A 6000-nucleotide genomic window follows, 5' to 3' on the forward strand; every position below is an offset into this window, starting at 1 on the left:
CAACTAATTTTCATATTTTAGTTCTCCAATATCATGCAAAGCTATCCTCTATATACCCACAACGAGGTTTCATTTCTCGTTACTAGATAGAAGCAAATATTTGTTGTATGTAGAGTCGTATCGGTGGCAGATAGGACTTGAGAGAATATTGATCTTACCTTTAGCTCCTTGTGGGTTCAACACTCCATACTTACAATTTCCATCTTTGGAAATTGCTATGATGATTCCTTGCACTTGGGGGTTATCAAGCTCTTTTGTGGCGCCGTTGTCAGGGAGCAACATCGTGGGGTTAATATTTTTGTGTATGGTTGTTTGCTTCTATCACTAAGTAGATTTTGTTTTCCTTTTGTTTCTATTTTATTGTTTTATTTCTTTAGTTGTGGGTAACAAATAAAAAATTAAAAACACAAAAAAATTACTTTCCTTTTATAATAGAAGCGATTGGAAAGCTATGCATTGGAGAAGTGAGGGCGACCTTGAACACTTGTGTCCATGCTAATGGAAACGATGTAGAATTTTTCATGGAAGTTTCTCATAAAAATAATGTGCTTTTCCTAATATTTATGATGCACTTTTTCATGTTTCATACACTATTCTTATGTGAGCATCATTGAAATTATCATGCCTAGCTAAAAGGCTTTAAGGAAAAGCGCTTGTTGGGAGATAAAACAACACTTATCCTTTCAGTTTTTTTGTGCTCATGGTTTTTTTATCTTATTTCAATAATGTGCCAAGTAAAGCCTTTAGGATGATTTGGATGATAAGTAGAATAGATACAGTGCAAAAACAGAAACTTTGACGTCCGGTGCAGAATATTTGTGATTTTACCAGAACATATTTTTGATCTGAATTTTGTACATAACACTAATATATAAGTTTCCCATGACTTCCTAATTTTTCATAATTGTTTGAGTTACAGAAGTTTGGTATTTGCGCTGATCATTACAGACTGTTCTGTTTTAGACAGATCCTGTTTTTTGCTTGCATAGTTTGCTTGTTTTCATGATGCTATGGATTGGATGAGGGAGGTATAAGCCATGGAGAAGTTAGAATATAGTACCTTATGCAATAATTAAATATGAATCATTTTTTAGCATTACCTAAAGTTTATGATTTGCCTATTATACTAGCGGATCTCATGAGGTTTCTATTAAGTTTTGTGTGATTGAAGTTTTCAAATCTTGGGTGAGATACTGATATGAGAAGAATAAGGAGTGTCAAAAACCTAAGCCTGGATATGCCCAAGGCACCCCCAAGGTAATATCCAAGGAAGACTCAAGCGTCTAAGCTTGGGGATCCCTCAGAAGGCATCCCTTCTTTCATCTTCAACACTATCGGTATATCTTACTTGGAGCTATATTTTGTTTCATCACCTAATATGTTTTTTTCTTGGAGCATCATTTATTTTGTTAGTATTTTCTTGATGTTACTTATAATCTTGTTTCCCAATTTTTTTTTCAACGAATTGCCTTTAGAATGCTTGAATTGCATGAGTGAGGTGTGTTGTACAAAAACAGAAACATTTGTTGTAGTATTTGAATTATGAGATTTTACTGAAACATGGAAAGTTCCTGACATTTTTATAAAATACCGTCAAACATATGCTTTAGCTTTTCCTAAATTTTCAGAATTTTTAGTGATACATAAGTACACTATTTAAATGAATTGCTACAGATTGTTCCGTTTGGAAAGATTGTTGTCATACTTTTGCTATCTACTTATCCTAGAGTTTTAATGGCTTATATTGGTAGCTATAAATTGTGGAAATGATAGTATACAGTAACTACTGTTTGAAAACTATTATGAAGCTTGTTTTTGCAGTACATGAAGTGTAGATTTATTCTTATGTGTACTAACCTATCTCACAAGTTCTTTTCAAGTTTTGTGTGGGTGAAGTTTCTGAGACTTATGTGAAACCAGGATATGAGAAGATTGAACGGGGTACAATAGCTCAAGATTTGGGATTCCAAAGGCACCCCAAGCAAATATTACAAGAAGTTTCAAGAATCTAATCTTGGGTATGCTACGCATCCCACCTCTCTTCGTCACCAATTATTGATTAGCCAATGTTGGTCCTAAGTTTTCACTCCTTCACATGTGCTATTCTTGGAGCATATTTTGTGTTTACTATTCCCTTTTATTTTATGCACCATGCTGGTATGATACAATCCTTGGTTGATTTATGGAATTCTTCATGTGCTTCACTTAAATCTTGTGAGTGTGGCTTTATAGAATGCTTCGTGTGCTTCACTTATATATTTTGAGCTTGGATATTGGTCTCTCTATATTCGTTGAAGAATGCTCTATGAACTTCACTTGTATCTTTTCAAGAGTAGTTTGATGATCATTCTTGTGCTTTGATACGTCCATTTTGCATCATGTTTTCATGTTGATATTTATCGCTTCTTTGGCTGTTGTTTCACTTCACGGTACAATTCTTATGCCTTTTCTCTCTTATTTTGCAAGGTTTTACATGAAGAGGGAGAATGCTGGCAACTGGAATTCTAGCCTGAAAGTGGAGCAAAGTTGAGATACCTATTCTGCGCAACTCCAAAAGCCGTAAAAATCAACGAGGATTTTTTTCCGGATTTATAAAAAATACTGGGACGAAAAAGTGCCACAGGGGCGCCAAGGGTTGGCCACAAGCCTGCACGGCGCGGCCACCCCCCCCCCCCCAGGTCGCGCCATGAGGGCTTGTGGGCAACTTGCTGGCCCACTTGCCCCCCTCTTTTGCTATATGAAGGGTTTCGTCCAGGAAATAATCGGGGAGGAGCTTTTTCGTGGATTCACCGCCGCCACGAGGCAGAACTTGAGCAGAACCAATCTAGAGCTCCGGCAGGATGATCCTGCCGGGGAAACTTCCCTCCCGGAGGGGGAAATCGTCGCCATCGTCATCACCAACACTCCTCTCATCGGAGGGAACTCGTCACCATCAACATCTTCATCAGCACCACCTTATATCCAAACCCTAGTTCATCACTTGTAACCAATCTCCGTCTCGCGACTCCTATTGGTACTTGTAAGGTTGCTAGTAGTGTTGATTACTCTTTGTATTTGATGCTAGTTGGATTATTTGGTGGAAGATTTTATGTTCAGATCCTTGATGCTACTCATTACCTCTCTGGTCATGAATATGATTATGCTTTGTGAGTAGTTACTTTTGTTCCTGAGGACATGGGATAAGTCATGCTAATAGTAGTCACGTGAATTTGGTATTCGTTCGGTAATTTGATATGTTGTATGTTGTTTTTCCTCTAGTGGTGTTATGTGAACGTCGACTACATAACACTTCACCATTATTTGGGCCTAGAGGAAGGCATTTGGAAGTAGTAAGTAGATGATGGGTTGTTAGAGTGACAGAAGCTTAAACCCTAGTTTATGCGTTGCTTCGTAAGGGGCTGATTTGGATCCACTAGTTTAATGGCTATGGTTAGACTTTGTCTTAATTCTTCTTTCATAGTTGCGGATGCTTGCGAGAGGGGTTAATCATAAGTGGGATGCTTGTCCAAGTAAGGGCAGTACCCAAGCACCGGTCCACCCACATATCAAACGATCAAAGTAACGAACGCGAATCATATGAACATGATGAAACTAGCATGACAAAAATTCCCGTGTGTCCTCGGGAGCGTTTTTCCTCCTATAAGACTTTGTCCAGGCTTGTCCCTTGCTACAAAAGGGATTGGGCCACTTTGCTGCACCGTTGCTACTTTTGTTACTTGTTGCTTGCTACGAATCATCTCACCACACAATCACTTGTTACCGACAATTTCAGTGCATGCAGATTTTACCTTGCTGAAAACCACTTGCCAGATCCTTCTGCTCCTCGTTGGGTTCGACACTCTTACTTATCGAAAGGACTACGATTGATCCCCTATACTTGTGGGTCATCAAGACTCTTTTCTGGCGCCGTTGCTGGGGAGTGAAGCGCCTTTGGTAAGTGGAACTTGGTAACGAAACATTCATATAGTGTGCTGAAATTTATTGTCACTTGTCACTATGGATACTAATCCTTTGAGGGGCTTGTTCGGGGTATCTTCACCTCGAACGGAAGCACAAAGAGTTGCTCCTCAACCTTCTGCACCTACTGAAAATATTTGCTTTGAATTTCCTACGGGTATGCTTGAGAAACGCTCGCTAATCCTTTTACAGGAGATGTAACATCACATCCAGACTTGCATCTAATCTATGTAGATGAAGTTTGTGGTTTATTTAAGCTTGCAGGTTTGCCCAAGGATGAGGTCAAGAAGAAGGTCTTTCCTTTATCTTTGAAGGATAAGGCGTTGACATGGTATAGGCTATGTGATGGTACTGGATCGTGGGACTACAATCGGTTGAAATTGGAATTACATCAAAAGTTTTATCCTATGCATTTAGTACATCGTGATTGGAATTATATTTACAATTTTTGGCCTTGTGACAGAGAAAGCATCGCTCAAGCTTGGGGAGGCTTAAATCAATGCTATATTTATGCCTCAATCATGAGCTCTCGAGAGAAATTATCATCTAGAACTTCTATGCTCGGTTTTCTCATGATGATCGCACCATGCTTGACACTTCTTGTACCGGTTCTTTTATGAAGAGAGATATTGACTTCAAATGGAATTTATTGGAGAGAATTAAACACAACTCTGAAGATTGGGAGCTTGAAGAAGGTAAGGAGTCAAGTATGAATTTCACGTTTGATTGCGTTAAATCCTTTGTTGAGACAAATAACTTTAGTGATTTTAGCGCTAAGTATGGACTTGACTCTGAGATAGTAGCTTCATTGTGTGCATCATTTGCTGCTCATATTGATCTCCCCGAAGAGAAGTGGTTTAAATATCATCCTCCTTTAGAAGTCAATGTAGTTCAACCCACTCCAGTTGAAGAGAAAGTCCTTGCCTATAATGATCCTGTTGTTCCTAGTGCTTACATTGAGAAACTGCTATCCCACAAACAACAGCGCCAGAAATTGACACGTTGACAGAGGCTGGGCTTGCGTTGGTTTTTCCCTTGAAGAGGAAAGGGTGATGCAGCACAGGAGCAGTAAGTATTTCCCTCAGTTTGAGAACCAAGGTATCGATCCAAAAGGAGGGTCTCGTCAAGTCCAGAGTACCCACGCAAACACAAACAAGCTTGCACCCAACGCTTCAAAGGGGTTGTCAATCCCTTCAAGATTGTTTGCAAAGTGAGATCTGAAGGCGGAAAGTGCAACGAAGTAAAAAGTGTAAGGCTGAAAATATGGTGTGGAGTAGACCCTGGGGGCCATAGTGTTCACTAGAGGCTTCTCTCAAAATAGCAAGTATCACGGTGGGTGAACAAATTACTGTCGAGCAATTGATAGAACCGCGCAAAGTCATGACGATATCTAAGGCAATGATCATACATATAGGCATGACGTCCGAGACAAGTAGACCGATACTTTCTGCATCTACTACTATTACTCCACACATCGGCCGCTACCCAGCATGCATCTAGTGTATTGAGTTTATGACAAACAGAGTAACGCTTTAAGCAAGATGACATGATGTAGAGGGATAATCTCAAACCAATGATGAAAACCCCATCTTTTTACCCCTGATGGCAACAACACGATGCGTGCCTCGCTACCCCTTCTATCACTGGGTGAGGTCACCGCATGGTATGAACCCAAAACCAAGCAATTCTCCCATTGCAAGAATCATAGATCTAGTTGGCCAAACAAAACCCACAACTCAAAGAGAATTACAAGGATATGAAATCATGCATAAGAGAGATAAGAAGAAACTCAAATAAGATTCATAGATAACCTGATCATAAATCCACAATTCATCGGATCTCGAGAAACACACCGCAAAAGAAGATTATATCGGATAGATCTCCATGAAGATCATGGAGAACTTTGTATTGAAGATCCAAGAGAGAGAAGAAGCCATATAGTTACTAACTATGGTCCCGTAGGTCTATGGTGAACTACTCACGCATCATCGGAGAGGTCATGGTGTTGATGAAGAATCCCTCCGTGTCCGATTCCCGCCCCCC

Source organism: Hordeum vulgare, chromosome 5H (genome assembly GCF_904849725.1).
Source record: "Hordeum vulgare subsp. vulgare chromosome 5H, MorexV3_pseudomolecules_assembly, whole genome shotgun sequence".
Lineage (NCBI taxonomy): Eukaryota > Viridiplantae > Streptophyta > Magnoliopsida > Poales > Poaceae > Hordeum > Hordeum vulgare.